This window comes from Macaca mulatta, chromosome X (genome assembly GCF_049350105.2).
Source record: "Macaca mulatta isolate MMU2019108-1 chromosome X, T2T-MMU8v2.0, whole genome shotgun sequence".
Taxonomy (NCBI): Eukaryota; Metazoa; Chordata; class Mammalia; order Primates; family Cercopithecidae; genus Macaca; species Macaca mulatta.
The window spans coordinates 6,516,182-6,535,997 of record NC_133426.1 but is presented as its reverse complement, the minus strand read 5'-3'; the positions used below and the strand labels follow the sequence as shown (position 1 = coordinate 6,535,997).

The following is a 19,816-nucleotide window of genomic DNA, read 5'->3' as shown; positions in this document are numbered from 1 at the left end:
AATGGGTGGTTCTGATGGTTGTACAACGCAAATGTACTTCTGAACTGTGCACTTAAAAATTTTTAAGATGGGGTCAGGTGCAGTGGCTCATGCCTGTAGTCCCAGCACTTTGGGGCTAAGGCAGGAGGATCAATTGAGTCCAGGAGTTTGAGACCAGCCTGGGCAACATAGGAAGATCTTGTCACTCCCAAAACTATAAAAATTAGCTGGGCGTGGTAGTATATGCTTGTGGTCCCAGCTACTCAGGAGGCTGAGGTGTGAGGATTGCTTGAGCCCAGGAGGTGAAGGCTACAGTGAGCCATGATTGAGCTACTGCACTCCAGCCTGGGCAACAGAGCCAGACCCTGTCTTCAAAATAATAGTAATAATAATAATAAGAAGAAGATGAAAAATTTTGGTGTGTATTTTATAATACCACCATTAAAAAATTAAAACTGCTCACCCTTGCCTCACTCCTGTACCTCTGCTCACTTTCACTCTTCCTCCTTCCATATACTTGCTTTTAAACTCTACCAACTTTTAAAGGTCTAGTTCAATGTGACCTCCTCCATGAAATAGTCCTTCTTGCAAACTGTTGAATGGAACTCTACCTTCTCTGAACAGCCATCAGTTTACTTAGGTTCTGATAGCCCTTGACTCACAAGTCCATACTTAGCGCTGCTCCAGGCAGGTCACACCACCACCCCTAGTGGCCCCCATAAGACTGTGAGTTCCCTACGGGTCGAAGTCATATTTCCCTCCTCTTTTCATCTGCCGACTGACTTATACATACATAATAAGCATTCGCGTTGAATAATTTGATAGTTATTTTCCTTTTTGTCAGAACTTTAGGGAAGATGCTTTAATGGCCTCCTGTGCTTCTAAGGCTTTGCATTCTTTCATCATTGGACTACATATGGTTTCTCATATAGCAATTTACATTTTGCAGAAAGACCTCAAACTGGCCTAAAGCTCTTTGAATGAATCCAGATAAGCTGCTTCCTAAAGAAAGAACGTCCTGACTTCCTAATACGCCTTGATACCCTAATTTTTAAACAATGCTTCTAGCAATAATTCCATTTTCCATATATGTAGCAGAAGATCTGAGTATCATCTAAATACAAAATCACTATTTTTCAAATTTTATTAGATTTCTCCTTAATGGAGAATTATCGCTGTCAGTACATCAGATCTAAACACATGGTCATTTAAAGGAATAAAAGGCAAACCTTCCATTATGATCTTTATATTGTGGTAAGTTGTATATGTTTGTGTAGTAAATTTTGGGAAATGAGCAAAGTGTTTGAGTTGGATCAACTATTTTATATCAGTCTTTGTTTGTAAGCCACGTTATTGTTAAGGAGTAAGTCAGAACCACCCTTTTCAGTAATTTTACCTGGCTCATACTTGGCAGACCTGGCTGTGAGCGGGGTTTTAAGTTGGCTTACTATATAGAATTATTTTTAGGACACCTTCAATGCACTCTACACTGAGCTAAAACAAAAATATATGAGGCTTAGCTCCTGACTCTGGACAATCTAAATCTGCATTTTCTACATCCAAAGCAAATGATTTCTGTTTATTTATTTATTATTACATAAGGAGTTCATTCTTTTTATAAAAAGCATGAAACTGGCAGGAGCCATGGCTCACACCTTTAATCCCAGCACTTTGGGAAGCCAAGGCAGGTGGATCACTTGAGTCCAGGAGTTCAAAACCAGCCTCAAAAACATGGTAAAATCCCATCTCTACAAAAATACAAAAATTAAGCGTGTGTGGTGGTGTGTGCATGTAGTCCCAGCTACTCAAGAGGGCGAGGTGGGAGGACCACTTGAGCCTGGGAGGCACAGGTTGCAGACAGCTGAGGCTGTGCCACTGCACTCCAGCCTAGGCAACAGAGCGAGACCCTATCTCAAAAAATAAAAATAAAACCATGGAACCAATAGGACATCATTTTAAAAAAGTCACTAGTAATTTGCCCATCTGGAGGTCATCACTATCAAAATTGTGGATATTTTTGAAATTTTACTGAAGTTTTCAGCCTCCCCATAAATACTCTCTTCCCCAACCACAACAGTATCCCCCTTTCAAAAACCTCAGCCGGTATGTGCTCATTGCCTGGGGCAGAGACATATGAAAGAATGGCATGAAGAGAAAAAAATTCCTTCCTTTTCTTTTTCAATAGTCTAAAAGCAGCAGGAACCTGGACTGCTAATGGCATAAAAAGTATATTTTAGATCAAGGGACGTGAGAATGGGGGGGGGGAAATTAAAAGGATTTCTTGGTCAAATAGGCACACATATTGTCTTCTAGCTTTTTATGGTTTCCCTTTAAGTGTTGTTTTATACTAACTATTGAATACTTGCAGAAATAATCAGGGAATCAGGACTCACAATACATTGGCCACAGCACCCAACACCTTGGGCCACAGAATGTCGTCAGCACAATGTCGTCAGCACATCCACAGCTCCTGTGTGCCGCCTCCTGAATTCCATCCTAGTCACTCTTCTGCCCACCATAAATGATCTCCCCAATTTTTTTGGTATCATTCTCTGGCTTTTCTTTATAGTTTTACCCTCTATGAAACAATATAGAGTGAGAATGTTGACCAAGCATACGACTTTATTATCCTCTCCGACCACCCTTTTCAAACATTTGGAGAGATCGTCACACTCAAAAAAACAAAATATCCTCCAGCCACTTTTGGTCATAAAACTGTTTTGTCTCAGGAATTGGAATATCCAGTCCCATATAATAGCCAATACTTCAAAACTGGCTTGACGTTATGTCTTCTGCGTATTTTCAGTTTCAGTTCAGTCCTCCCTACCTGAATATGTGGGCAGACAGGTCCCTTTGTGTCCCTAGGTAGCCTGCAGAGCGCAGAGGTTGCCTCCTTTTTCTCAGTGCTTTCCAGGGCTGCTTGGTGGTTTTCAGCTGAGCCCCTTCATAGGGGATGAGGGAGAGTGTCTGTATTCCACTGGGTGCCTATAATTCTGTCCTGTTCCCAGAATGTCCAGGACCACAAAGGAATTACACTCCAGCTTCCCTCTGGTGGGCTCCACCTCATTTAGGAAATGTGGATTGATCCCATTATGCAGCCCCTCCTGGTGCTGCCTCTCTTCTGCACACTAGACTCCCCAGGTGACTCAGAACCTAGTCCACAATCCAATTTAACTTTCCCAGAAATAGGTCAGACACCCCTTCTGCATGTCTTCCAACTGCAAGGATCATTTCAAAGCATTGTCAGGATCTCCTTGAAGCTCACCCATTAGGCAAGGGACCAGTAATAACCCATTCTCCCCTCCAAAAGGTTGGGTTACCCACAGCATGGCAACAGATTCCTCCAAAGAAACCTCCTCACCAGTATCAAATTTGATCTAGTTTTGATATTCTCAAAGTCGGTGAAATCATTTGCCAGTCTTGAAGCCAGTTTTAGAGTCCTCTAGTATATTGTCAGCATTTCCCGTTGAAAACCCACCATATGCAATTTTGCCCCCACACTTACCTTGGTAGCTGATATGGGCACCTCAGCTGATATTTCTAGATATTTAAGTTTCTGCCAGTCTGATGAATATAAAACGATATCTAGGTCTCATTTTCCTGATTATTTTTATTAGTGAGATTGAACATCTTTCCATATGATTTTGTGACTTTTACAAAGCCTTCATTCAGGTATTTTCTTTATTTTTTTCTGTTGGGTGGTTTATCTTTTTTATGTTGATTTATAGATGTTTTAAATGTTGTCTAGAGACTGAGCCATGGTGAGTTACATGTTGCAAATGTCATCTTTTATTTATGACTTAATTTTTTCTCTTTATGGAATTTTTTGACAAACTGAAATTTGTTGAATATAGTCAAGTTTGTGTCTCTGTTTATTTATGGCTATTGACTATTATTTTATTTGGTTTAAGAAATGCTTTCCTATCCATGGGACATGAGATTGTCCTCTAAATTGTCTTGTGAAGTGTTATAACTTTGACTTTGGCATTTAAATTTTTCAACCATCTGGATTTGATTTTTGTGTGGAGTGTGAGGTGTAGTTTCAGCTCTCCTTTTTTTTGTATGTATAAATAACCAGTTGTCCTAGTACCGTTTATTTCATATTTGCCCACACATCAGAAAATCTCTTTCCGTTTGTTATACATGAAAATTCAAGGGACTTAAGTCTGTTTCTCTGATCTCGATTCTTTTCATTGATCAATGCATCTGTTCATGCCCCAAATGGCTCTTTATCTTTTGAATTGTCTAGTGTGTCTGTTCCAGTCCTAATTCTACATGGGTTTAACCACCAAAATTTTATATTAATTCTGAATAGAGTAAGTTTTTCCAACCTCTTCTTTTTCTCAGAAGCATCTTGGTTATTTATGGCTCTTTGTTCTTACATATACATTTTAGAATCAAATTTTCCCTAAAAATATTGTTGGCATTTGACTGAAACTGCATTAAATCTATCTACAGATTGAACAGAGGAGTAGTGACTTCTTGAAAATGTTGTGCCTTCCTATTCAAGATTATGCTATAACTTGTCATTTATTTTTACTTTGTTATTTTTCAGTATTTCTATAATTTTTCAATAAAGTGTTTTTGAACCAATTTTATTCTATTCAGTACTAATTCTTTATATTTTTGTGGCTTTCATGAAAGCTATCTTCTAAAAATATATGTTCTATTTTTTGCCAGTATTAAGATATACAAGTGACATGAATATTTATGTTGTATCCAGCAATCATCAAAAACCCTCATTAATTCTAATAATGTATCTATTCTTTGAGATTTGAGGGTTCTTTTAGGTAGGCAATGAATAAGCATCCAATGATAACAGCTTTTTTCTGTGTAATATTTATATATTTTATTGTTTTCTTATTTTATTGAGCTACACTTTTCCCCAAGATGAAGCTTGATATAATTATTTAATATTATATGTAATATAATATAACCTTACTAACTTGATGTTAAACAGGAAAACTTTTACCTTTTCACAATTAAATATGATGTTTCACTTATGTTTCTTAAACTAGATATTATTTATCAGAGTAAGGGAGTTACTTTCTATTCCTAATTGCTAAGAATCTGTAAAAAAAATCAGAAATAGATAGTGAACGTATCAAATGCTTTTTCTTCATCTGTTAAAATGATCATTATAGGTTTTTCTGTGGTGATTAATGAATTGGTCTTTCTAATTTTTTTTGTATTTTATTTATATTTGTTTCTATTTATATATTTTTTATTTGTATTATATAAATTTATTCATTTCCATTTATATTTGTTCCTATATTTAATAAATATGTCTTTCCTTGGATGATTTGATTACTAAAGTTAACTAGTCTCATAAAATGAATTGGGGTAAATGTCTTATTTTTTCACTCCTTGGAGGAGTTACATTAGTTTGGTATTATTTATGGATTGTTTGTGAAAATTAACATATAAAACCAACTGGGCCTAGATTTTTCTTTGGTGGAAAGATTTTTAAACCACTGACTCAGTTTATGTTGGTTTGTTTGTTTTTTGTTTGTTTTTTAGTTTATCTGTTTCTTCTTGAGTCAGTTGTAGTTTTCTAGGATTTTGAACATTTAAGTTTTCAAGTTTGTTGGTGTAGAGCTGTCAAGGCTATCATTTTTATCTCTATAGTACTTACATTTATGGGTTTTACAAATTCCAGTAGTGTGTGGTTGTTTCTCTCTCTCTCTCTCTCTTCCTCTCTCTTGCTCTCGCTCTCTTTTTCTTTTTCTTTTTCTTTTTTTCTTTTTTGAGACGGAGTCTCGCTCTGTCATCCAGACTGGAGTGCAGTGGCCGGATCTCGGCTCACTGCAAGCTCCAACTCCCTGGTTCACGCCATTCTCCTGCCTCAGCCTCCCAAGTAACTGAGACTACAGGCGCCCGCCACTGCACCTGGCTAATTTTTTGTATTTTTAGTAGAGACAGGGTTTCACCGTGTTAGCCAGGATGGTCTCGATCTCCTGACCTCGTGATCCACCTGTCTCGGCCTCCCAAAGTGCTGGGACTACAGGCGTGAGCCACCCCTCTCTTTTTCTTTATCTTGCTTCTAGTCAGTCTTGCTAGAGGCTTTTTTGTCTTAGTACTTTGTTCTTTCTACTTTACAGAGGTTTAATCCGTTGTTCTTCCCGAGCTCCCTTTGGTGGATATACAGTATCTTCATTCCTGCCCTGTTTTCACTTTTAATCTCTACATTTAAGGCTTTAAATTTCCCACTAGGTACTGCCCTAATGGTATTCTCTTTTTAAGAAAATATTTAATGCTATCATTTTTTACACATATTTTCAGTTTCCATTACAATTTCTCTTTTGACCGTTGAGGGTTTTTTAAAAATTTTTAAATTAGTATTAGGTTTTTTTTTATTATTATTTTCATAGGTGGTGTTTGGTTACACAAGTAAGTTCTTTAGTGGTGCTTGGTGAGATTTTGGTGTACCCATCATCCGAGCAGTATATACTGCACCCTATTTGTAGTGCAGACCCTTGCATTTTTAAAATGTGTGTTTTAAAATTTCTATATGAGGGTTTTCTAGTCATCTCTGCATTCTTGATTTCTAACCTAGTACATATGGGAAAAAATGTGACATCTATACACCAACCTGATGAAATTTATTGAAAACCTGCTTTATGAACTAATAAGTGGTCAATTTTCATTACTTTTTTATGTACTGCATTGTAGTGAAAGAATGCATTTTTTTCTTTTCAGGCTGCAATGTTGTGATACTAACTTGAGATGTTTTTCTTCTTATATTTCCTATTTTTGAATTTCCACCATGTAGGGAACCTATTAAATTGCTGAGTGATGTTCAAAAATTCAAACTTTTTAAATAGTGTTTCATATATGCTTACATATGGCTATATAAGTGGCGTTAAAGACAGTGATGAAAGTGACCAACACAGTCATCCTGCTCCCATGGACTTACCTTAGTGTTTAGAAGGGAAAGAGAAGTACTTGCATGGTGGTTTAGTTATTGTTGTGTGAAATGTTACAAAGCACAGTATATGATGAGGGAGGTTACCTGAGATCAGGTACTATGGTGATTGCATGGCGCTTATCACTCCCTGTACCCAGAAATCTGGACACAGACACAGAGAAAAGCCACCCAGGTATATGGATCATCAAAAAAAGTTCAAATACAGAGCCTGTCCCTCTATGCTTGCTCTTTGATACTCATTCCCCACCCTTTGCCCACCAGTTCCCAGCCTCTTTTCCCTCCTCTCCCTTTCTCCTACTTACTCATCTGTCTGCATTTTGGTTCTTTGCCATAGTAGTTATATTTCTCTGAAAACATACTCTTGGGCACTGAGGACAAAACTCCACAACTCTGTGGGTGATCTGTTCATCAGAGACTATAATACCACTCACACTGAATAAATTCATTTTTCCAACCCCAAAGTTACATGGTTAATCAAATTTTATTCTTAATTGTGAATTTGCATAAATATCAAAGAATGCTTTTTAGTAATTAGCATGTGCTCTCAATTATTCTAATGAAAACCATCACTCAAAGTGAGGTACAAACTGAGGTTACTTTCATTATGCTCAACACTACATTTATACTGCAGTTGTTGGAAGTTATATGAGGTTGTTTTTTGTGGGTTTTTTTGTTGTTGTTATTCAGCTAGAGAAAGACTAAAGTCTCATATTGCCCTGACAGTCAATTGCCCTTATTATTTTTATTGTGTAGCCCCTCATCCCTGTCTCCCCTACTCGGTACTTGTGTAGCTGGTGTATTTGAACAAGAGTAGTACTTTGCTGCTATCAGTCTTCATCTTGTTAGTTTCAGTCCATTGATCTAGCCCAGCAAGTCTCCTTTGAAGTTTGTTTCTTCATTTCTCTTTCCCATTCCTGGTTTCTTTTGGTCTCAATTGTGTCATACAAGGCATTATTATCTCGTCATCCCAGCTTCCCCAAATTGGCAGCCCTGATTCCCACGCCATCCTTTTACTCATCCAAATCATTAGCTAAAATGACCAACAGGAGACATCCAGAGAGGGACCGTGAGAAACACCCCTCCAGGTGGACATCCATCTCTTAATCCTCAGTGTCAATACTTGTAAGCTGATCTTAATTGTATCCTCACTAGGTCCACAAGACTATGAGGAAAAATCTTGTCAATTATTTTAGCTCCAAAGGAGATACGATCCTTCTAGTCTACTACATTTCTTGTACTTACCAGTCCGGTGAAATGAGTTTAGTCTGGCATGACTTACTCAAAATGAGCCCATTCTGACTCAACGTGACCTCCACTTTCTGATTTAAGTACTCACCAATGATCCTTTAAAATAATCCATTTTCAAAGTATCCTCAGGGATGATATTAAGCTCATGCTCTCTCAAAGCTAAATTGCTTTCTCAGCAATCTCATGTAACTTCTAATCCCCAAACTCAGCGTCCTCTCTCAACTCCCTCTGCCTGACTTCTCTGTGGCAGGCATTTGACACTGCCCAACACCCCATCTTTCTTGCTCTCACATTTGTGCGATTCATGTTCTTCTAATCTTTGAAAAATCAGAAAATTTGTTCATTTTAATTTTCAGTTTTCTGGATGGAAATCTGTACTATTTTATAAATGATTTCTCAACATTATCAATGATAAGTCCAGAAAAATTGTAAGCTTTTCACAAATTTAAGAAGCAGCTTATTCAGGCTGGAAAATATTTCTTTCACAACTTGGTTCTCCTATAACTTCTTCATAGTTTTAGAATTTTAATGTTCTTCTATGTTTTAACTTCACAATCACCTCTCTGCCGGTTCTGCCGGTTATTCTCAAAGAGAAGAAGCAGGAAAATAAAAGTCCAGGAGATATTCTATCTTGTTGTAGAAGAACTAGTAAATGGTTTTTACCATTATGTAGGTAATGGAACACCTAGAATTTGCAGTACTCCCTATAGGGCACCTTAATATTGTGAAGGACTGTGATTATTGATAGCTATTTTCATTTTATGATTAATTTGACTAGCCAAAGCTAGCATATATGACAAGTATTCTATAGAACATATAGAATTATAGTTATGAACAAATACACAACCCAGCCCTGCCTTCAAAACAAGTTATTAAACTTATCCCATTGTGGGATTTTCTGCTAATAATTGTTGCATTTTGTTTATTTATTTATTTTTTTCAGTTAGTACTTCCAAACCAGCAAAGGCAGAGGGTGTCAAACCATTAAGTAAAAGAATTATGGGAGAGGCCAGGTGCAGTGGCTCATGCCTGTGATCCCAGCACTTTGGGAGGTTAAGGCAAGTGGATCACTTGAGGTCAGGAGTTTGAGACCAGCCTGGCCAACAAGGTGAAACCCTGTCTCTACTAAAAATACAAAATATTAGCCGGGTATGGTGGTGGGTACCTGTAATCCCACCTACTTGGGAGGCTGAGGCAGGAGAATCACTTCAACCCAGGAGGTAGAGGTTGCAGTGAGCCGAAATCACCCCATGGCACTTCACTCCAGCCTGGGCAGCAAGAGCAAAACTGCATCTCAAAAAATATATATATACACATATATATATATGAGGTGTATATATGTGTATATATATATACACACATATATATATGAGGAAAAAATGGAAATTGACACTATTTTTTTATTCCAGTGAATTTGGTTAGCTTGTGGAAAGACCACAGCCATTCCATAATTTTAGAAGCAAGGACCCAAAGAGATCTTGGTAGTGCACAGGGGACCTGACAAGCTATGTGCTGGAAGTTGGGAGGATTCCCACACATGCCCAACTTCTCAGACAAGCGGTTACCTGAGCACAGTAGTTCCCACCTATTGTTCTACCCTTTGATTAGTGGCCTTTTGGGAGGAAAAACTCAGTGAAATCCACTCTTTGTTTCTCATGCTCCTCCCTCCGTATTGCACAAAAGAATTAAAAACAGTGTCAGCTTTCACCTAAAGAAACAGAAATGTCTGCAAAAGGGGAGCTGTGAAGTGCCCCAGGGCAGAGGAGAGGTAGTTACATGCCTTTGGATGGGGAAAATGTTTTATATCCCAAGTTCATTACAGCCTATTTGCCCATATGGATTAGCATCTAAGCCCTCAAATAACTAAGCAGCAGAGTATACCTTTCCCCAAGAGTATTGTATTGGGAATCACGAATGACTGTTAGTAGCTTGGCTTTGTGGGAAAGAAAAAAAGAGAACATCAAAAGATGGAAAAGACAGCGGTAGCTAGAAAGAACCAATAAGAACTGTTAACTCTCTGGGCCCTCAGGAAGAAAGGGCTTGAGAATAATCTTCAGAGAAGGACCTGTGAGCACCTCCCATATTTGGCTGATGCTATAAGACCCAAGATGAAGCCTTTTCTCCTTGTTCTTCTAGCTATAATATTAACTCAAAGCCCCTTTTGATGCCTTTCATATTTTTTCTTTTATTTTTTATTGTTTTTCAGACAGAGTCTTGCTCTGTCACCCAGGCTGTAGTCACTGGCATGATCTCAGCTCACTGCAACCTCCACCTCCCAGACTCAAGTGATCCTCCCACCTCAGCCTCCCAGGTAGCTGGAACTACAGGCATGCACCACCACAATTGGCTAATTTTTGTATATTTTGTAGAGATGGGGTTTTGCCATGTTACCCAGGCTGGTCTCGAACTCCTAGACTCAAGCAATCTTCAGTCTTGGCCTCCCAAAATGCTGAGATTACAGATGTGAGCCACCATGCCCGACTTCCTTTCATATTTTTAGATCCCTTACCTCATTCTGGGATTAAGACTTCCTGATACTTTTTCTACACTTTTCTGCAAAGACTTTCTATTTTCTGGTTGACTATGCACTCTACCTTTCCTATTTGGTGCATGTACTTGTGATACCTAGGTTCATTTACAAGGTTTCTTTGTGGTCATGATAATTTCTGTTGAAATGTCAGCCTTCTTTTATTCGTTAGGATAATTTGCCATTGTACTGTCAAGTTTTCAGTTTTGAGAATTGAATGTCCATTCTCTGTTCTTGTTCCATGTGTAAATAAGTGACTTCTTTATTATCCTGAGCTTTAAAAAAAAAAAAGAAAGAAAAAAAGCCATGCCTCTTTGAAACTGAGATTCCTCATTACATTCTCATAAGCCTATGCAAAGATTTCAGATTCCTTCACAGTTTTGTGCCCTTCCTGTCATTCCTTGTCACATCTTCTTCTTTTCCATATTTTGACTTTTTTCCTATAGTATTTTCCCTTCTTTTTATGAGAGTACCAATTATACATACCTTGGATCCCCTATGCCATTATTTTGTCATCTCTTAGCACTTTTCCCCTCATCAGTTCTCTATGTTATGACATGACATTGCTCACAGTTAGGAAGGAGTTTCTCTGCCTCAAAAGAAACTCCATTATGTTTTTTTGACAGGGTGAAAAAAGTAACTTTGTGTCTGCTCAGTAAACCAGCCTTGCCATGCAGCTGCTGTTTGTCATATCTCTTCTGTCACACCATGTTTGTAGCCTACATCTCACTATGTCTGAAAGTTTCCATGATCATTCCTGCTTTCCCTCATTCTTTTCTGCATTCTTCCTTTGCATCCCCACTTTGTCTTCCCAAGCAAAGTTTTGCCTTAGGGATTTTGCCACCAATTCTAGAGAACGTATCAGAGGTGTTCTCCCTCTCTTAGTACCTCCCCTTCAGACTGTTCAACTTTTATTTGGCTTGTCAGTCTTTCTTCATAGATTGTGCTTTAGTATTTCTATGGTTCTTCACCTCATCAAAGACAGACTTTTATTTTGTTTTATTTTGGAACAGGGTCTTGCTTTATCACCCAGGCTGGAATGCAGTAATGCAATCATATAGCCTCCAACACCTGGGTTTAAGCAATCCTCCCACCTCAGCCTCCCAAGTAGCTGGGACTACAGATGCATGCCACTCTGCCCAGCTATTTTTTCTGTTTTATGAAGAGACAGGGTCTCACTATGTTGCCCAGGCTAGTTTCAAGCACCTGACCTCAAGTGGTCCTCCCACCTCAGACTCCCAAAGCACTGAATTTATAGGCATGGGCCACTGTGCCTGGCCTAATTTTTTCCTTTTCTTCATTGTTTTCCATTGCTTTGGTCTGGAAACAGGAGATATCTGTGACAAAGCTCATCAATAGGAAGACATTATTTTTGTAGGTTTATTTCTAATGGACTCAATGGCAGTTAAAATTCTGAAATGTAAAATAAATCTAATATTCCAATTTATTCTGTCTTAATTGTCATTTTGTATTGGCTTTCAATATTCTCCCTTAGATCCACATGCCCTAGTGGACATTCCACTCCATGAATATTGATTCCTCTAGCACATGTGGGGTGAGCTCAGTCCAGTCGACTCAGTAAGAGAAATGGTGTTATGCTCTGCTCCTTTGATACAAAAATATAGTAGTCCTTACAGTGGAAGTAGCAACATAAATTTGAACATATTTATTTTTAACAGTATTATGAGATTAACACTATTAGTACAGTTAACATCATTGTATATAATTCTATGTGGCTATTTTTCCCCATTTTGAAAATGGGCTGTTATCAAATCCATGTATGAAGTCCGTGTCAGATTGCCTCTATCTGAATATAAAGAAATGTGTGTCACATAATGTGTGTGACTTTCCCAGAGTCTGAGAGGACTCTGGACTTCCTCTGTTTCACTTTTCATGGCACTCTTTCTTTAATACCCTCTCCTATATTTTCACAAACCCCAGAGATACCTCAGTGGCAATGAACAGGCTCAGCCTTGGTTATAATTTGCTTCCTATTTTTGTTACATTTCACATTTTATCTTTCTGTAAGTAATAATACCAGGGAACTTTGGGAAAAGAAATCATTCTAGAGACCATCAACTCCAGCTCCCTTATTTCACGGACCTAAGGATTCATCCAAAGTGCTAAGGGACATGCCCAGGTGTATTACTCAGGGTTCTCTAGAGGGATAGGACTAATAGGATAGATGTATATGTAAAGGGAGTTTACTAAGGAGTATTGACTCACATGATCACAAGGTGAGGTCCCACAATAGGCTGACTGCAAGCGAAGGAGCAAGGAGGCCAGTCTGAGTCCCAAAACCTCAAAAGTAGGGAAGCTGATGATAGTGCAGTCTTCAGTCTGTGGCTGAATGCCCCAGAGCCCCTGAAAAACCACTGGTATAGGTCCAAGAGTTCAAAAACTGAAGAACTTGGGGTCTGACATTCAAGAGCAGGAAACATCCAGCATGGGAGAAAGATGGAGGCCAGAAGACTCACCCAGTCTAGTTTTTCCATGTTCCTCTACCTGCTTTTATCCTAGCTGCATTGGCAGCTGATTGGATGGTGCCTACCCAGATTAAGGGTAGTAGGTCTGCCTCTCCCACTTCACTGAATCAAATGTTAATCTCCTTTGGCAACACCCTCACAGACACACCCAGGAACAGTACTTTGCATCTTTCAATTCAATCAAGTTGACACTCAATATTAACCATCACAACAAGGTCTTACACTGTTGAGTGGTAGAGCTCATTTCCCAGAGATCAAGTCTCATGTTCTTCCTACACCCCACTGCCTTTGGCTCATTCTGCCTGAGGTCAAACGATATTAAGACACCCTGAAAATTCTCCTTTAAGAACATTGCCCATGTTCAGAACATAGCTCTATTTTGAACTTGAACATCAGCTGAGTAGACAAGTACATCCGATGCAACTGCAATCATGTCCTTGGAAATTTATAGCATCGCTTTCAAGCTCAACAACTTGTTGGCAGCCACCCAAACTTCAGTTCTGCCTCTAAGTAAAAATAAAATAGAATACATGTCATTAGCATAACTATGACATTTAGGCAAACTCAGGAACATTTAGACCTCATGCATCTGGGTAATTAATTATATAATCTTTTCTTACACATAGATGTCCTTTATGTTTATTACAGTCTCAAATTCCTCACCTCTCAGAAGATAATACAAATATTTTCACTTTGTCACTCACTTTTTAAATTTTCCTTTTTTTTCCTGTTTTTCTTTAAAATTTTTTTCTTTTTTCTTTTTTTTCTTTTTTTGTCACTTTTTTCTATTCTAAATGATTCTCTTTAAGTTATCAAATAAATGGGGAAAATAATGGGCCTTAGCAGGTTATCTGAGTGGTTTTTTATTTTATTTTATTTTATTTTTAATTTTTTGAGAAAAGGTCTTACTCTCTCACTCAGGCTGGAGTGCAGTGGTCAATCATAGCTCACAGTAGCCTCGACCTCCTGGACTCAAGTGATCCTCCTGCCTCAACCTCCCAAGAAGCTGGAACTATAGGCACTTGCCATGCCACCATGCCCAGCTAATTTTTAAATTGTTTATAGAGACAGGGTCTCACTCTGTTGCCCAGGCTGGTTTTGAACTCCTGGGCTCAAGCAATCCTCTTGTTTCAGTCTCCCAAAGTCCTGGGTTTCAGGTGTGAGCCACTATACCCAATATTTAAAAAATTTTTTTAAAAAAGACATCAAATAAATGGGGAAAATAATGGGCCTGAGCAGGTTGTCTAAACACTTGACTTTGGTGATCACAAACAAGGCATTTACTTGCATAGTGGGCAAGAAAAACAAATCTTAAAAGCAGACTCAAGTGCAAGTGATTGAGATACAAATATATAGTATGTTTGTATTTGAATGGTCCGCTGGAGAGTAATGGTAAAAATGCACACAACCTCATCTGTGCGGGGCAGGTAGAGAAGAACTTGCTTGGGGGCAAGCATCCTGGCAAGCTAGGTGTTGCAAAACCATAATGTCAAAAATATGAAACGATTCCACAAGCCCAAACCTGACCGAAAGCCTAACCTGGGAAGTGCAAGCATGCTTCCGTGGGAATGAAACAAGTGACAGAAGCAACTATCAGCACCCTCGTGCCCCTTGCAGAGAGACAAAACACCTGCCAATAGGCGTTTTCCATCTGGAGTCACCCAAAACCAGGACTCAGTAACAAATAAACATTTATATTCTGACATTCTTTATGTGCAGTGTCCACTAGCCTGGCACCGCCTCACACACCCTCTCTCCTACCAGCTGGCTCTCCCTCTTTTTGGAAGGTACCAATTCCTAGTTTTCTGACTTCATGCCTTCGATAAAGGAAGCTCTCTCTGCAGTTCCCTGCCCATGGGGCATTGACATTTCCAGCGAGAGCATTCCCCCTCTGCCTACCCTGTCCCCACCTTCTGAGGCAAGATCCAGTTGCTACCACTCCTCTCTGCAGCCTGGACAGCTTCTCTCTCGTTCTGCTGGAGGCATTGGAGGCAGTCAGAAGGGGAAAGAGGAAGAAGAGTCCAGACAAAAAGAGTACTATTTGGGCAGGAGAGGTGAATGAGGAAACTGGAACTTAATTTTCTGTTGATTCCTCTTATTTTTAGAACTTTCTATTCTTTGGGGAAGTTGGTTCAAATAAGTGAATTTTTCTTAATTAGAGGCTACCCTGGGAATCATAAGAAAAGACATGGCCCTTGATTTTGATGTACCTCTAGACCTTTGGGATAGATGGGCAAGTAGACAGATGTGTTCAATGGAGGGATTTTACATGGCAAACAGCAGTACACACAGAAAGCCCAGAGCTCAGTATCTGAGGCATTTGGGTTGAGTAAGCAACTGCTCAAGGCAACCCCTGGAAGGGGCTCAGGATTTAGACTCCTGCCTAAGCATTTCTCAGGAAGTTGGGAGATAACAGCCTGTGTGTGTGTGTGTGTGTGTGTGTGTGTGTGTGTGTGTGTATGCACACCTGCACATGTAAACCTAGGGCATGTGAACCTACAGTGTGTGAATGTAGTGCGTGGGAGGAGAGTTCCTGTCGGTTTGGAGTTAGTAGATTATAAGGTGTGAGGTTGGGAGGGAAGGAAGTAATGCCAAAGAGGTGAGAAGGGACTAAGACACCAAGGACCTCCTTCTCCCACCTTCTCTGAGTCCTGGAGGAGGTGAGGAGGCTTCTCTGCTATCTCCAAACACAACCGCCACTAAAGGTGAGCAGCTTCTCTTTGTCAGTGCTCTACCTTATGTCAATTGGCTGAACAATCTCTATTTCAACCTATGACTTTTATTTTCTTAGTTCATGTCTTTTATTAACTCATACACAATTACTCGTCTGGTTTGTTGAAGCAGTAAGACAATATTTGCCGCAATAATGCCTGTCAAAGTGGCTGGCCATAAAAACTCCTGCACCACATTCATCTAAAAGGCGCTTCCCATGAAGGCAACTAATTTTGCCATTGTCATGCACCTTGGAGTATTTCAGGACAGCCAACTTAACCTTCTTTCTGTAATGCATATTCTTTTTGGCTATGGTGTAAGACTTCTTCATTTTCTTAGCACCACCATGAAATCTCAACACATGATGAAGAGTGGACTCTTCTTGAGTGTTGTAATCAGACAAAGTACGTCCATCTTCCAGTTGCTCGACAGCAAAGATCAGTCTTTGCTGGTCAGGAGGAATTCCTTCCTTATCCTGGGTCTTGGCCTTTACATTTTCTATTGTATCCAATGGTTCAATGTTGAGAATGATGGTCTTCTCCATTTTTCCAAAGATGTGCATTTTTAAAAATCCAACAAATATTCATTACACTCCCACTCTGAGGCAGGTGCTGTAATATTTGCTAGGAATACAAGGACTATCAAAACTAGATGGGTTCCTACCTCAGGGTTAGTTAAATAATTACACAAATAAATGTGAATTTACAACTGTTCTAAGTGCAGTGAAGGATACAGATACATGAATATGTATACATTTATACATACAAATATATATGCATGTATATGTATCTTATAAGGGGATTTGACTCAGTCTTGGGGGAGAGATGGTTCATTTGAAGAAGTGACATTCCAGTAGATATTTTGGAAGTGTTAACTAAGACTTAACTAGGGAATACTTGGGTATGCATATGACAGGCCAGGCCTCACTAACAGCTGAACAGGCAGGCCTCCGTAACAACTGTTTCAGCACTAACTGATAAATATTAAAAGCTGATATTCCAGTCCTTATACAAAGGCTGGAATATAACAAAAGCCCACCAAGAGTTTTGCCCAGGCCTCTCTCCTGGACCTCGAAGCATGACAAGATTACGAAGGAAATCTTAACAGGACCCTTTTTAGGATTAAACAAGTTTTACTGGGGGTCTGAAGAAACTCCCCAAACCTCTATGCTTTAGCAGAAAACAAGATAAGGGTAATTACCCCAGCACCTGGACCCATTTAGATCAAGTCAATTTACTGAGGCTCCAGAGGAAGGTCTCCAGGACTCAGACCTTAGTTATGGATTAGAAGATGTTAATCACTTATAGCTTTAAATGAATGCACACTTACACATGGACATATAGCTTAGAAGGCATATAAGCTCTGGAAAAGTTTGTAATTTTGAGTAGGTCTAGTGATAATTTCTAGGCCTTCTCCCTACACCCGGTTACAGAAATGAAAACTCTCTTCTCTACCAGTTCATCTCCATCTCATTATTGGGCCACGAGAATAAGCAGCCTGATCGTTGGTTTGGTCCGGGAATATGCATGTTTAGGGGCTGGGAATATGGGAGAGAGCCTGGCCTCTTAGAGCACCTTGAGGAAAGCCAGCCAGCCGAGGGAAGAGTGGGAGCACCAAAAGAGATGAGACTGGAGGAGCCTGACCTTGCTGGGTTTCGAGAAATCAGGTGCACAGTTTTGTCTTTGAAAATCTGCCTTTTTGTGGTGGTTCCACTGCAGATGGCAGATGAAAAAGGAAGAATACTATGCAGACCCACGAGATTGCCCTAGGACTTTTTTCCCCTCTTACTGCATTGTATCCTTACTTTTTCATAAAAATGCCACTGAGAATCAGTGTAGAATTGACTTTGAAATCAGAATGTTGGTGTTTTCAATGGCATGACTTTGGGAAAATAATACCTGAGAACCTCAGTTTTCTCAAAATTAGAATGGAGATTGTAATACCTATAAGATTAAATGAAATTACATATGACCAGACATAACAGGTGGTCAACAGATGGAAGCTTATTGCGATTCCCAAGTGATTGGTGATTAACTGATGTTCTAGACCAGGGATCAACATTTTCTGTAAAAGCCAGGTAGTAAATATATTCCACTTTTTGGGCCATATGGTATCTGTCTCAATGGCTCAATTCTGCAGCTGCAGCAGGAAAATACCGTGGATAGTATGTCATGAATGGGCATGACTGTGTTTTAATAAAACTTTATTTATAAACATGAGCAGTGGGCCACATTTGGCCCATGAGCATAGTTTGCCGACCCCCATTTAGAACATTTTCTATGGGTCATGATATCCAATGTATGCTATTAAGCAGTCCGTCTTAGTTGCTGTCACATATATAACAATCCAGTAACTCTGCAAGATAGGTATTACTGCCTCTCCTTGACAACTAAAGCTCAGTGATGTTAGGAAATTCATTTCCATTCACACAATCAGCAGTTGCTGCAAAATGAACCCCCGAGTCTCTAATTTCCCTGAACTTAAGCTGGTTTCCTTATTGTGTTTCCTTCTTAACTTGGTATTTAATGCTCCTTGGTTATCCTGATGTTCTTGGAGGAATATAGATGCCCATTATTCTTATGGCACACATATTTCTAACCTAAACTCTTTCCTCAGGCCACCTCTAAGACTGCTGGATTTTGCATTTTTCTTCCCGGGTTTTTTAGCATATGCTCCCTGGGCTTTCTTTCTGCTGCTCTGTCCACATCCATCACATCCCACCTATGTGAGGCTCACATGTATAATTCCTCTTGGCTGGTGATTTCCAGTTTTTCAGGTTTCTCACATCAGAGGTGACTGCCCCGGAGCAGGCTTCTCAGCCTTTAATTTTATTTCGGCTGGACGGTACATGAAACGGGGTCTTGGCAGCTGGAGGGAGGGTTGCATGCAAACTTTTTTAATTTTCACGAAGCAACTTAACAGGTCTGAGACTGGCAATGAAATTCTGCTTTGGGGATATTCAGATGCAGAAGAAAACACAACATGAACCCAATTTATTTTCTTCTGACACCTCTAAAACTATATTTCATACTTGCTCCTTTTTATCACTTCTGAGCAGTGGATTGCATGGATGCCTGGGGCTGATGGCCCTCCAGGATGCGAGTTTCGCTGGAAGCCGGGGAGAGAGCAGACACTAAATTCAGAGTCAAACACAATGACAGAAATAGCAAAAAACAAAGGTTCATGTCAGACCCGAGCCCTGGGCGACTTCTTGAGTTTTCTACTTTGCGGTCAAGTTAAGCCTTTAGAATGCTTTCAAAGGTGTCCTTTCTTTGGGGTACAATTTATTACATTTCTATTAAAATACAGGGCCGCCTCTATCAGACTTCTGTGGCCGGAGGGGGTGATTGTCATCTGCTGTGGTTTTTCACTGTAATGAAAGCATAACTGGGAAGAGCCTGCGCTGAGCCCCTGGGCTGTGCGGGGTTGGAGGTGGTAGGTGCACTCCACATGCAGTTTTCAGTGAACGTGAAAGGTCCTGCTGAGGGCGGTTTGTAGGGCTGTTACAGGAAAGGGATCCAGATCCAGACGCCAAGAGAGGGCTCTTGGATCTCTCACAAGAAAGAATTCAGAGCAAATCTGCAGAGTAAACTGAAAGCGAGTTAATATTAGTAAGAAAGTACAGGAATAAAAGAATGGCTACTCTGATCATAGACAGGTCAGCCCTGGGGGCTGCTGGTTGCCCATTTTTATGGTTATTTCTTGATGATATGCTAGACAAGGGGTGGATTATTCATGCCTCCCCTTTTTAGACCATATAGCATAACTTCCTAATGTTGCCATGGCATTTATAAACTGTCATGGCGCTGGTGGGAGTATAGCACTGAAGTCGACCAGAGGTCACTCTCTTCACCATCTTGTTTTTGGTGGGATTTGGCTGGCTTCTTTACTGCAACCTGTTGCATCAGCAAAGTCTTTGTGACCTGTATCTTGTGC

General features: G+C 39.7%; 1 protein-coding gene and 1 pseudogene across 1 annotated transcript in view; one reads left to right on the top strand and one right to left on the bottom strand.

The window, feature by feature from the left end:
- The window catches only part of PUDP (pseudouridine 5'-phosphatase), a 174,869-nt gene that overhangs the window by 143,293 nt on the left and 11,760 nt on the right, over window positions 1-19,816 (top strand). The window lies entirely within an intron of this gene.
- LOC100427408 (ubiquitin-ribosomal protein eS31 fusion protein) lies at window positions 15,988-16,424 on the bottom strand (annotated as a pseudogene).